We start from the raw sequence: 14673 nt of genomic DNA, 5'->3' as shown, positions 1-14673 counted from the left end.
TAATGGAAGGCAATAACGTATTATCTTCTTCCCTCCTTATTCTCCCGCGGTCGGGGCAGTCAGGACGATCGATGCTCCCGCCGCTGGCAATCGAAACTCCCGCGACAGGGAGATCGAAGCTCCCGAGATCGGGGCGGTTGAAGTTCCTGTGGCGTGGAGATCCCGAAATCAGTCCCTAACCAAGGGACCGCGAGCTCCACGATGTTAAGTCTGCAGACTCCCGCGGTTGGGGTCTCCAAAGTCGGTCCCCGGCAAGAGGCCGCCAGCGCCTCGATGTTGGTCAACGGAGATACGATACAGACAAAGTCGCATCTCCGTCGAGGAAAGAAAATTCACAAATGTCTCCCCAAACCCCCCCCCATGCCTAGGTTCGCGAAGTTAATTCCCGGGATGGCGGGACGGTCATATGTCGATAGAATGGAGCGGCTGGGCTTGTATACTCTGGAATTTAGAAGGATGAGAGGGCATCTTATTGAACCATATAAGATTATCAAGGGTTTGGACACGCTGGAGTCAGGAAACATGTTCCCAATGTTGGGATAGTCCAGAACCAGGGACCACACAGTTTAAGAATAAGGGGTAGGCCATTTAGAACGGAGATGAGGAAAACCCTTTTCACACAGTGAATCTGTGGAATTCTCTGCCTCAGAATGCAGTGGAGGCCAATACTCTGGGCTTTCAAGAGAGAGTTAGATATATCTCTTAAAGATAGCGTAGTGAAGGGATATAGGGAGAAGGCAGGAACGGGGTACTGATTGTGGATGATCAGCCATGGTCACAGTGAATGGCGGTGCTGGCTTGAAGGGCCGAATGGCCCACTCCTGCACCTATTGTCTGTTGTCTATTGTCTACTGAATGGCTGAAGCTGCATTGCTCCAAGATCATAATTTCAAAGATCACTCTGACTTGACCCATACGTGACGCTAATTGAGACAGGAGGAACTGCAGATGCTGCTTTATATAAAAAGACACAAAGTGCTGGAGTAACTCAGTGGATCAGGCAGTGCCACTGGAGGAGCAGGATGGGTGACGTGTCAAGTCGGTCCCCTTCTTCAAAAAGTTTGAAGGAGGGTTGCGATCTGAAACATTGCCTATCCACGCCCTCTAGAGATGCCAGTTCAATGGTACTTCTCATCACATGTACCTACGTACAATAAAAATGGTAGAGCCACTGCCTTCCAGTGCCGGAGACCCAGGTTCGATCCCGACTATGGTTGCTTATCCTTGCGGAGTTTGCACGTTCTCTCCTGTGATGTGCGTGGGTTTTACAAAATTCTTAAGGGGTTGGACAGGCTAGATGCAGGAAGATTATTCCCGATGTTGGGGAAGTCCAGAACTAGGGGGTCACAGTTTAAGGATAAGAGGGAAGTCTTTTAGGACCGAGATGAGAAAATCATTTTTTACACAGAGAGTGGTGAATCTGTGGAATTCTCTGCCACAGAAGGTAGTTGAGGACAGTTAATTGGCTATATTTAAGAGGGAGTTAGATGTGGCCCTTGTGGCTAAAGGGATCAGGGGGTATGGAGAGAAGTCAGGGATGAGATACTGAGTTGGATGATCAGCCATGTTTGGCCTACTCCTGCACCTATTTTCTATGTTTCTATGTTTCTCCGAGAATACACACGCCCGCTGGATTAAGGGGGTGCTTTACAATTTAAAGCTTGAAAAACGTAGGTTCTCTCTCAAAGGCTCTACCAAGACATTCCTAGATACATGGAACCCTTTCTTGGAACTTGTTAACTCTCTCAACCTGTCCCCGGACTCGGAAGAGGACAGAGTGCTCTCCACCATTGTACTGCTCTACTGCAGCTGCTCTCCCCTTAACCCCCCCCCCACACTTACTTATTTAATTACTTACTTATTTACTGTTATTAGTGACCCCCTTTTTTTTTTCTTTACTACTTTTTGTTTCGTTTATCTTACCATATTTGTGTGGATGTGTACGTAAGTGAGTGTTGTTTGTCCCCGTTTGATTCCGACCTGATTCGGGTGGGTTGAAGGTGGGTAAGGGTAAGGGCTTTGAGGATCGCTTACATACTGTTGCACAATTATGCCTTGACTGTCACTGTCTGTTATCATTGTATGTATGCAAATTGCTGTGAAATTCAAATAAAAAGATTTAAATATTAAAAGCAGACATTGCCCCAAATACTCAGCAGGTCAGGCAGCATCTGCAAGGTGAAACAGACCTTACATTTCAGATCTAATACTGATGACGAATTGTGTTTCCATTTGGATTTTCAGCATTTGTGTTTTGTTTTAGTTTTTCCAGTTGAATGGGTGATTGGAATGTGAGTCTGACCATAAACTGCCAACAAAAAACAGAAAACGTTGTGGGAATTCAGCAGGTTGGGCAGTATACAGTGGCTGGAAAGGGTTAATGTTTCTGAGGTACTGTGGACCTGCGGGTAGAGCCGCTGTCTCACAGGGCCAGAGACCAGGGTTCGATCCTGACGTTAGGTGCTGTCTATTCGGAGTTTGCACGTTATCCCCGTGACCACGTGGGTTTCCTCCAGGTGCACCGGGTTTCTCCCACATACAAAAGACATGCGGGTTTGTTGGTTAATTGGCCTCTGTAAATTGCTCTTTGTGTGCAGGGAGAGTTGCGACATTTAGCACAGTGCCATCTGCTTATAATGTGCATTGGAACAGTGGGCTGTGGCTCAGACTGAACCACGCCAATTTGTCATTTGTCCTGCCCCCAGTACCAGCTTAGCTGGGTCCCCTGCTAAGTGCAAAGAATTTTCTACATTTCTCATCAGCAAAGTTAGAACGAATATTTCCCCTCCCATCCCCAGAGAGGAGGAGCCATCTTGGTGAACGGCTGCCCCTATATGCTCCCCCTCGGCCAAGTCATTAAAAGGTACGGCATTTATTTCCACTGCTATGCAGACGACACACAGCTCTATCTCCCCCTGAAACCCAACAACCGATCAAATCTACTCAGCCTCATGCACTGCCTCGAGGATATAAAGTGTTGAATGGCGAAGAACTTCCTCGAACTAAACGAGAGCAAGTCTAAGGTCATCCAACTCGGCCCCTCGGACTCCATCAAAACGATAGCAAGCAGCCTTGGAAGCCTAACCTCCTTACTCAAACCTCACGTCAAAAGCCTTGGCGTGATATTTGACTCAGCGTTGAAATTTGACAAACAAGTCAATGCTGTGGCAAAAGCTAGCTTCTTCCAGCTTCGCACGATAGCTAAAATAAAACAATTCCACCAATTCAACGACCTTGAAAAAATCATCCAAGCATTCATCTCCTCCCGCCTTGATTACTGCAACTCCCTATACACTGGCATCAGCCAATCATCCCTGTCCCGCCTGCAATTGGTCCAAAACACCGCAGCACGACTTTTGCCGGTTACCCTAAAAGGGGCCACATCACCCCGATTCTGGCCTCTCTCCACTGGCTCCCAGTACGGTACAGAATCAACTTCAAGCTCCTCCTGTATGTATACAAAGACCTTAACGGGCTTTAAATGTGCTATACAAATAAAATTGACTGACTGACTGACTTGGACAGATTCATGGACAGGAACGGTTTAGAGGGTTATGGGCCAAATGTGGGGCAGGTGGGACTAGTTTAGACGGGGCATGTTGGTTGAAATGGGCAAGTTGGGCTGTAGGGCCTGTTTCTACACTGTATGGCTTAATTGGTGCATCAGGCTTACTTGGTGTAAGGAATATTTGAATAATTGAATAGGCAGCATCGCCGGAGAATCTCAATAGGTGACATTTCGGATTGAGTGAAGAGTCTCGACCCGAAACGTCACCTCTCCATGTTCTCCGGAGATGCTGCATGATGAACGTTTGACTGCACTGGGCCTGTGCTCGCTGGAGTTTAGAAGAATGCGGGGAGATCTCATCAAAATGTACTGGATAATGAAAGGCTTGGATAGAGTGGAGAGGATGTTTCTACCAGTGGGAGAGTCTAGGTCTAGAGGTCATAGCCTCAGAATTAAATAATGTTCTTTTAGGAAGGAGATGAGGGTGAATCTCTTTACTCAGAGGGTAGTGAGTCTGTGGATTTCTTTGCCACAGAGGCTGTGGAGGCCAAGTCCATGGATATTTTTAAGGCAGAAATAGAGAGACTCTTGATTAGTCCGGGTATCAGAGGTTATTGGGGGAAGGCAGGAGAATGGGGTTAGGGGGGAGAGATAGATCAGCCATGATTGAATGGCGGAGTAGACGATGGGCCCTCTGACTTAATCCTGCTCCTATCACTTATGACCCACTGAGTTACTCCAGCACTTTGTGTCCTTTTACACATAGTATTCTCGAGTGCAGCCTCACCAATGAGTTGGACAAAGTGAGTGCTGTAGTCTTTGTAGATGGGACACTGAAACATGTGAAGCTCCCACTGTCGGTCCCAGCTTAGGTTGGGTGACCAAGTCAAGGGTTCCCAGGAGATTTTTAAATTAATGAATGAACACGTTTAAACACTGCTGTCTATCTGTCCCTTTTGACTGAACAGAATGATTTAGAAATAAACACAACAGTTTTGTTAAATGTCACTGTGGATAACTTCCTGGATCTTCACTTCTGTAGCTTGTGTCACCCCCATGACCAAAGCATCACAGAGTTGCCAATCTTTGCAGTCGGGATGAGGCTGGGAGCGGGGCCCTTGTCACGTGCGGAGGGCGGGACAATGGGAGCGCCGTGAGGGGGGGAGGAGAAGGGAAAGGGGACGGACGGGGATGGGGAAGGGAAGGGGGGATGGCTGAGGGGTGGGAAGGGAGGAGGGTGGAGAAGCGGAGAGGGGAGGAGGGGTGGGGGGAAGAGAGGTGAGAAAGGAGGGGAGAGAGAAGAGGAGAGGTTTAGGGGAGGGGGACAAGATGGGATACATCGATAAATAGACAATAGGTGCAGGAGGAGGCCATTCGGCCCTTCGAGCCAGGACCGCCATTCAATGTGATCATGGCTGATCATCCACAATCAGTTCCCCGTTCCTGCCTTCTCCCCATATCCCTTGATTCCACCAGCACTAAGGGCTCCATCTAACTCTCTTTTGAAGGCATCCAGTGAATCGGCCTCCACTGCCATCTGAGGCAGAGAATTCCACAAATCGGTCACGGTGGCGCAGCGGTAGAGTTGCTGCCTCACAGCGAATGCAGCGCCGGAGACCCGGGTTCGATCCCGACTACGGGCGCTGTCTGTACGGAGTTTGCACGTTCTCCCCCTGACCTGCGTGGGTTTTCTCCGAGATCTTCTGTTTTCTCCCACACTCCAAAGATGTGCAGGTTTGTAGGATAATTGGCTTAGTGAAGGTACAAATTGTCCCTAGTGGGAGAGAAGCGGGGAGAGGGGCCGGAGAAGCGGGGAGAGGGAGGGAGAAGCGGGGAGAGGGAGGGAGAAGCGGGGAGAGGGAGGCGGGGAGAAGCGGGGAGAGAGAGGGAGAAGCAGTGACGAGGGAGGGGGAGAGGAAGGGAGAACGGAAGGGAGAAGCGGATGGAGTGACGGGGAGAAGCGGTAAGAGTGGCGGGAGGTGCGGGGAGCAGGGCGGGAGAATCGGGGAGAGGGAGGGTGAAGCAGCGCAGAGAGGGGAGGGAGAGGCGGGGAGAATGACGGGGAGAGGGACGGGGAGAGGGACGGGGAGAGGGGGCGGGGGCGGATGAGTCAGGGATGGGGGCGATGTGTCAGTGGGGAAAGGGGAGAGAGAAAGATAGGAGGTGAGAAAGGGAGGAGATGACACAAAGCTGGGTGTCAGTGCGAACTGTGAGGAGGATGCTACGAGGATGAAGGGTGACTGGGACAGATTGGGTGGGTGAGCAGATGCAGTTTAATGTTTAACTGATCCCTCCCTCATGTGAAATTAGTTGGGAGCGGCCAGGGCACTGAACACTCAACACTTGCAGCCAAATAACATTCATTCCCCGAGACGGCAGCGCGCGCAGTGGAAAACTATCCAATCCATTCACCTCTTGATCCCATGCACTTCAGCCTCCGGCGCTCCAATCAATTACTGCAGGGCGTCAGCAGTTTCAGCGAATGGGAATGCTTTTTAAACCAGGAAGTGGAGGATTAAAATGGCTGCGAAAGACCAGGTCGAGAGTTGGACCGAGGAGGCAGTTTGTCCCATCTGCCTGGATTTCTTCACCGATCCGGTTATACTGGAGTGCGGACACTACTTCTGCCGCTCCTGTATCACACAGAGTTGGGACAGGGAGGGGAGAAACTCCTGCTCGGAATGTAGAGAACAGTTTACAGACCGCACCCTCAGGGTTAGTCGGGCCTTGGCGAGACTGTCTGAGAAAGCTCGAACACTGAGCCTGAATCGGACAGAGAAGGAAAGTAAACTTCAGTGCGAGGAACATCAGGAAGAACTGAAGCTGTTTTGTGAAACTGACAAGAAGCTGATCTGCCTGGTTTGTGCAGGTGGGCGGGAACACAGAGATCACCGCTTCATGCTGGTGGATGAAGCTGCTGAAATATACAAGGTAAAAGCAAACCGATTTTGATCGCATCATTGTTTAATTCCATCTTTATAATCTAACACTTTTATTCTCTGATTTTTCAATCACAATCCCAGGATCAGGTGAAATCTTCCATCCAGTCTCTCACAAAAAAGCAATCAGGGATCCAGCAAATGGAGCAGCAACAGAAACAGAAGATTTCTGGAGTTCTGGTGAGGCTTTCCAGTTTCGATTTCCTGATCTTGTGTGGATTTGATCCCTGTGATGCGTGTAATAATAGGTCTAACTGTCTAAATGCTACTGAAGTCTGCAGAAGGGCCTCTACACAACGTCGCCTATTCCTTCTCTCAATAGATGCTGCCTCACCCGCTGAGTTCCTCCACCATTTTTGTCTACCTTAGACAAACTATTGAATTGCCAAAGTAAATAAAAAATGCACAGGCCAAACGTCACCATTAAAGTCGTGAGGAAATACAATCAGTAGCATTATATATTGATCTTCACCTTTTATTTCACAGGAACAGTCACACAACCTTCAATCCAAGATCACATCCCAGTATGCTGAACTGCACCAGGTTCTCACTGAGAAAGAGCAGCGCACACTGACAGATATCCATAAGGAAGAGAATAAGATTCTAAATACAATGGAGACAAATCTTGGAAAGATTCAAGAGAATTTAAGTTCCATTCAGGAAGAACTCTTAAAGTTGCAGCAACAGATGGATCAAAAAGGCAGTGCGGAGTTTCTGAAGGTGAGGGGTTACACTACAGTTTGGTGCAGTGAAAGTGCACAGTCACAAAATGGTGGGTGACATTTCAGAAATAATCTCAGGACAGTCTGGCCCGAATGTAGAGAGGTGTTTGTATTATGTGGAGTTTAGAACAATCGGATGACATCCCATTCTACACCATAGACAGGCCATTTGGCCCATCCTATCCAGTCAAGATTTCTGCTCCACTCATCATCCCTCCTATCTATTCTCCACACCCGGTAACAATACCCCAAATTCCATGAGCCCTAATGTGTTTACCCCACTGTTACCTCTGGCTAAATTGGACCAGCCAGGACCTCAAAATGGGGTTTAGTTTCAGGGCTGGCTGGGAGATTTGGTCAAATTTGAATTGCTCTCTGGGACAGGCTGCGAGAGATGCCAGGAAGTCTGGAGCTTTGCTACAATTTGCAAGCAAAGAATGGGAAGCCTTGCAAATCCTGTCAATCTGGTACTAAATGCATATAATGGATTGGATGGCTGCAAACCAGACATATGCCTTGTAAATAGCTTGTAAATAATGTTGCAGAGTCTGACTCTGCTAAGTGTTGATTGGATGGGGTGTTGAGCCTTGTCTGAGAGTTCTGTTCATCAGGGTAAATGTTTCCAAGTTGACTTCATCTTGAAGTCTTGTGAATACAATGTATTGAATTGTTGTATCATTGGGTTAGGGAAATGCCTGTTATGTATGGGGTTAATCGATATTTGTAATAGGGTGGTTGCACGAAAGGTCACTGGGTCAGAGGGCTCGATGCACGGAGCTGCTAAATCCATCTGGAGGACATCCGTCACTATGTTATTAATGCTAAAAACGCGTACTTTTCTACCTGTTAAAAACCGCCAAAATGTTGAATTTTTGCGCTGAAAAAAATTGTGGGAGTCGGGGTAAGTGTGAGAGACACGTACCCAACTTTAGAATTCCAAGCGTGAAGCGAAATGAAGGTAAAGAGACGCGAGAACTGAAGGGACTACAGCAGCTAAAGTGCTTGATAAACATTGGCCGTGCAGATATCGGAATTGAAAATGTTGGGAATTATCGCATTTGCTCACTGCATTTCATCAAGTCAGGCATTATTGTGTTTTTTCTTGATTCCTTTGGTATCTAAAAAATCTCAGAAGTGATAAATCTGGCTGTAAATTTTTCTTCAGATGCGTTTTCATTTTGTACGGGAACTATGGGCGATTTAAAAAAATTACAGCCAGATTTATCACTTCTGAAACCTTTTAGATGCCAAAGGAATCAAGAAAAAACACCTTAGTTGATGAAATGCAGTGAGCAAACGGCCAATGTTCGCCAAGCACTCTGTCTGCTGTTGTCCCTTCAGCTCTCGCTTCCATCTACCGTAATTTCTCCTCACTTTTGGAATTCTGAAGTAGGCTAAATGTCCCTCACGCTTATCCCCATTTCCATAATTATTTACAGGCAAAAATTGACTATTTCAGCGGGTTTTAACGGGCCCGCTACGCTGGAAACAATGGTAAGTGCCTACCTGCAGTTCATCGCGTGTAATCCATTTGGAGTAGCGTAGCAACAGTACGGTCATGGGTCGTGACCCGACTGCCGTGAAACCTCCCTATTGGGTGATTAAGAGACAACCCCCATGTGGTTCGGCCCTCGGGTTCGCGGGGCATATAAAAGTCCCTGGTCACGAGGCTCAGGGCCCATCTTCTGGAAGAGCGCTCAGGACCAGGTACCATCATGGAGTGCCTCTGTCTGTGCGAGGCCTAGAGGGCTTGAACAGATAGACGCAGGGATCGAACCCACGGTGGGATAGGTACAGTGTGTGATCTGTGACGTGCTTTTGGTAGAATACAATTAATTGATTCAAGTGCTTGATTCAGTGTTTTTACTGAAACTAGACTGGGAGGAAGCTTAGAACCGAGCAATTATCACCGCTTGCATTTAAACTTATCTCTGCTGTTGGCTTCAGTCCCTCCAATGCAAGTGAGGTCCATGTTCTCATGACTGCATTCCTTTAGGTATTTATTGAAGACTTTGATTATTGGTCTCCCCTTCGATTTGAGATATTATTTCATCCCCACACATTTAAATCCACCGATAATAGTATATTCCCTCTCATCATTCCTGAAAACATCTACAGATAAAATGCCATGACCTGCCCAGTCTTTTCATTAAGTTCCATCCTCTCAATTATGACATAGAAACATAGAAAATAGGTGCAGGAGTAGGCCATTTGGCCCTTCGAGCCTGCACCGCCATTCGATATGATCATGGCTGATCATCCAACTCAGTATACTGTACCTGCCTTCTCTCCATACCCCCTGATCCCTTTAGCCACAAGGGCCACATCTAACCCTCTTAAATATAGCCAATGAACTGGCCTCAACTACCTTCTGTGGCAGAGAATTCCACAGATTCACCACCCTCTGTGTAAAAAATGATTTTCTCAGCTTGGTCCTAAAAGGCCCTTATCCTTAAACTGTGACCCCTTGTTCTGGACTTACCCAACATCGGGAATAATCTTCCTGCATCTAGCCTGTCCAACCCCTTAAGAATTTTGTAAATTTCTATAAGATCCCCCATTAATCTTCTAAATTCTAGCGTGTACAAGCCGAGTCTATCCAGTCTTTCTTCATATGAAAGTCCTGCCATCCCAGGCATCAGTCTGGTGAACCTTCTCTGTACTCCCTCTATGGCAAGAATGTCTTTCCTCAGATTAGGAGACGTCATTCTCATGAACGTTCCTTGTGCTTTCCCCCATCGTTCTACATCTCTGCGACAATATCCGCTTTCTGTCTGCATGACAGTGGCGATAAGAGTTGGGAAATGGGAATTATCAGAGGGTTGTAGAAATTTGGTGAAATTCCCGCTGTCGGGATGAGGACGGTCCATCTCAGTCAACTGAGATTTGTGTTTTATTTCTTTCAGGAGGAAGCTGGTCGCAAGGGAAGGTAGGGCATTGTCTTGACGGAAACATTGTAAGTGTTTTGTGGAACACCTTAATGCTTTCTAATGCTCAGTTTATAACCAGCTGTTCAATATTTGCAGGGTTTGTTATGAAGCCAAACCACTGTCGTTGGTAGATGAAGCCTTGCCGATTGAAAAGTTTCATTGCCCTGTTTCGTTCATCACGGCATTCAAAGAAACATCTGATGACTTCAAGCAAGGTAAAGCTTGTACCTTTTCCATTATTCTTGTTTCTGATATCTTTCAGCAATACCTAGATGCAACATTAATGGTTTTTTGGACTGAAGGGAAATTGGAGATACAGTACTACCATCAGCTGGGAAGCATCACAGAGTCAGACGTTCATACTCTCCTGCTTTGGGTGAAATAATGTGGCTATTCACCCTATCTGTGCACCCTATATAGATCTTGCACACATCTATAAAAACACCCGGACGGGCTCCAAAGACAAATGTCCCTGCCTGTCCAACGTCTCCTTATAACCCAGTCCTTCAGACCTGATGAAATTATCGTAAATACTTTTATCCCGCTCTAATATGCTAACAACTTTATTATGTCAAACGCCATATTTAATATCCTGACCTATGAAAGCATGAGTGACAAACACATTCTTCACCCCCCTGCCTGTCCCTGTTGCATCTTCCATGGCACTGTATACCTGCAGCCCGAGATCTCTCAGTTCTATAAAATTCCCCGTTTACTGTGTATGTCCTGCCCTGATTTGTCTCAGCAAAGTGCATCACCTCACCTTCACATGAATAAATCCCACCTGCCGTTCCTGAGCCCATTGGCCCAGTTCACAGGGATCCCATTTAATCTCAGATAACCTTCACTCTCCACAATGTCACCAATTTTAGTTCCATCTGCAAACTGACTAACCGCACAACCTACACACACACCCAATCGTGTATATAAATAAGGAACAACAGCGGAATCTGTCTCCAGTCTGAAAAACAACTCTCTACCAACATCCTCTGTCTGCGACAATCAGGTAAATGTTGTATTCCATCGGCTAGTTCACCCCGGATTCCATGAGATCCAACCTTCCAGAGCGGCCTCTCATGCGGTGTGTAGAAGTTGCATCTCTCAGAGGGCAGTGAATATCTCGAATGTTGTGTCCAAGGTGGTGGTGAAAGGCTGAGTTATTGGATATGTGCAACTTGCCTACAAAATAAATATTTGATTGATCCAATATTTAAGATGATGGGGAACTAACACAGAAGAGGAATTGGTGGCAGCTTAGATCAGCCATGATCACATTGAATGGAGGGGCAAGCCTGAGGAGCGGATCCTAATCCTGCTCCTGTTTTCTTGTGTTCCTATGCCCCTGTGTACCGATCAATTGACAGACTTGACACAGGAAATGCAGCAAAGATTAACAATACTTGTTCCTGGGACAATGAGTTTGCTGTGCGGGGTGAGATAGAGTAGACTAGGCCTGTGTTTGTGTGTATTGGAGGAGATCTCAGTGAAACACAAAGTTCTTACAGGGCTCAGTGGGCTGGATACAAGGAGGATGTTTCCCCTGTCTGAGGGGTCTGGAGAACGGGCACCCTCTCAGAATGTGGGCTGCACCATGTAGGACAGAGATAAGGAGACATTACTGCACGCAGAGATTGGGGAACCTTTGGAATTCCCTGCACCAGTGGCTGTGGAGACTCAGTCATTCAGCTGTCTTGGAGCTGAGAGCCATGGTTGTACATTACAGAATCAGGCCCTTCGGCCCATCATGTCCATGTCCACCTATTTCCCAGCTTTACTAATCGATTTGCCCACATTACATTGGTATTCTTCTGCACCTCACCTAGATAAGTGCCTCAAATATAATGATTAGATCTCACCACCGGCTCCTCTGTAGCATGTTCCAGATATCACCCACTCTCAGTGTAAAGAAAACATACTACTCCGATCCACTTTAAAATTCCTTGCTCTCAAGATAAACCTGCACTCTTGATTTGATATCCCTGCTACAGCACCGATCTCTGCTGCACTCCACCAGTCACAGACCTCCAAGCAGAAAACTCATCCTTCTACCGCTACCTTCTACCTCCAACCACCAAGCCAATCGTGGATCCATTTCACCAGCTCGCCTTGGATCCCACCTGCCTTCACTTTCTGGACCAGCCTTACATGCGGAACATTGTCAAGTCCCTCAGTGAAGTTCATATATTGGTTCACAATGAGATCAGTGTGTTCTTGGTTGTACACACCCATCAAATCCACCCGTGAATCCCCTCTCTTTCAGCGACCCCACAACCACAAGTCTCCACCTATTCTAACACCTGATCATTCAACCTCTGCTTCCTTCCATGGTCCAAGCCACCCCTCCCTCTCTCTCACCCTCCACTCAAAGAAACAGGGGCAGGTCATCTGGCCCCTCATGTCTCCCCCTCCCATTCACTATGATCATGGTGACTCCACCCCACACCTCTACCTCCTCTTTAACAACCTCAAACTACCACTCACCTCAATATCCTCTTGGTCCGATCTGCCTCCATATCTGAAAAGCCCGCTTCATTTCCCCCCCCCCCCCCCATCTCACAAAATTCCCCTCTCCTTCCCTGGATGAAATCTCCAGGAAATATGTCTATTGTCCACCCGATGTGTTTGTGGGTGAAACCCCAGGCAAGGTTTCAGTTGTCCGTCCGCATGTGCCCGAGTCTCCCCCCGACCCCCGGGGACTCTCTGATTCTCTGCTTCTCCCCCCAGTCACCGTCACCCTGGATGTGGAAACAGCGCATGCGCGGCTCGAGGTGTCTGAGGATCGGAAGAGTGTGAGATGGACCCAGACCCGGAGGCGTCTCCCTGACACCGGGAAGAGGTTTACATACAGTCTGTGTTCTGGGATCGGAGGGATTCACATCGGGGAGACATTACTGGGAGGTGGAGGTGGCGGGGAATATGTGGTGCAGGCTGGGAGTCGCCGCAGAGTCTGTGGAGAGAAAGGGAGGGGTCACACCGACCGCGGAGACTGGAGTCTGGAGCATCGGGTGGTGCCTGGGTGAAGGGTTTCAAGCATTCAACTCCCCTCCATCCCCTCTCCCCGCCCGTCCCATCCCCGGGAGGGTGGGAGTTTATCTCAGTTACGAGTCCGGGACAGTTTCATTTTACGACGCGGACACCAAGTCCCATCTCCACACCTTCACTGGGAATAAATTCACGGAGAAACTTTATCCTTTCTTCCAGACTCAGGGGCTGTGGGAGGGGGGGGGGGGAGGTCTGATCTCCCTGCGATGGGCCTGCCTCGACTGAGGGTGTCTTGTGATAAAAGCCCGAAACACCCAGTGACGTTGAGGTCCACAACTGAAGATGTGTCTGATTGTTAGCAAATTCATTTGGTGGTCATCCCCAAGAATGTCAATTGTAGTGAAAATCTTAGGGATTGTAACACCCAGTCCTACTAATCAACCTTGCTGTATGACTCTATGAAGTCTGTCATTCTAAGTGGTGCTGGTGTCTGCTACTTCTGATGACCTGATTCTGTCCACTAAGGGTTAATGGACACATGAAATGGAATAGGCTGCAGGGAATTATACTGGGGAAATGGGAATTATTTGATTGTGCGTTACTTTCACATAATATTTCATAATTATCAAGACAAGTACTTAAATTGCCACGGTAATGAAAGCTATGGATTAAATAATGTAAATGGGATTAGTGTAGATACGTACAGAGCCCAGCATGGACATGTTGGGCCGAATGGCATATTTCTGCAATCCAGAACTCGACATTGATTAGCCGATTGTCACATTCCATGTCATGAGGAAACACGGTAGAGTGACACATTATATATATTTTTTAAATTTAATTTTATTATTTATTTCGAACAGAATAAAAGAATAAAAAGCAAATGTGAAACAGCATACAAAAAACAAAACAAGAATATTTATAAAGTGTCATAAACAATATCTATAAATAAATGAAATCATATGTGTCCGAAAAGGAGCAGGAAGAAGCCAAAGCTTATTAATTCCCACCCCTTATTCAACTGCTTGTAATTATCTTATACAAATTTAGCAGCTATATGTACACCATATGTACACCAGCCACTATATGTACACCAAATTAGTTACATTTGAACACTAATCAAATATTTACAAAGCCATACAAAAAATAAATTTAAAAACCTGCATATACTATACAGTATCTTAGTCATATATACAACCCATCACTCTATAATCACCCTTCCCAATACAATCAGTATAACAAATATCACAATCACCTATCCTCATCCCAATATCCCTTTAAACAAGTGTTTTTGTACATCTTTTTAAACTGAATTATGCTTGTGCTAAGTTTTATCTCCTGTTCCAGACCATTCCACAAATTCACACCACAGATTGCTATGCACATACTTTTGAGAGTTGTTCTGTTTAAGAGTTTTTTTAAATTATGTTCCCCTCTCAAATTATACCCACCCTGTCTTTCCATAAACAGTTTTTGTATATTTCTTGGAAGTAAATTATTTCTTGCTTTGTACATGATTTGCGCAGTCTTAAATTTAACCAGATCGTTGAACTTCAGTGTATGTGACTTTAAGAATAATAAATTGGTATGTT

General features: G+C 46.6%; 1 protein-coding gene and 2 long non-coding RNA genes across 3 annotated transcripts in view; 2 read left to right on the top strand and 1 right to left on the bottom strand.

Annotated features, from left to right (window-relative positions):
* The window catches only part of LOC116989957, a 551502-nt gene that overhangs the window by 411469 nt on the left and 125360 nt on the right, over positions 1-14673 (top strand). The window lies entirely within an intron of this gene.
* LOC116989884 overlaps positions 1-14673 on the bottom strand; it is a 144457-nt gene that overhangs the window by 78093 nt on the left and 51691 nt on the right. The window lies entirely within an intron of this gene.
* On the top strand, positions 6241-6993 carry LOC116989877. Its single transcript, XR_004416354.1, has 3 exons — positions 6241-6439; positions 6532-6627; positions 6934-6993. It is a non-coding gene; the product is annotated as an uncharacterized LOC116989877 (long non-coding RNA).

This window comes from Amblyraja radiata, chromosome 30 (genome assembly GCF_010909765.2).
Source record: "Amblyraja radiata isolate CabotCenter1 chromosome 30, sAmbRad1.1.pri, whole genome shotgun sequence".
NCBI classification, from domain to species: Eukaryota; Metazoa; Chordata; class Chondrichthyes; order Rajiformes; family Rajidae; genus Amblyraja; species Amblyraja radiata.
Note: the sequence above shows the minus strand (reverse complement) of the source record. Positions and strands in the feature narration are given on the sequence as shown.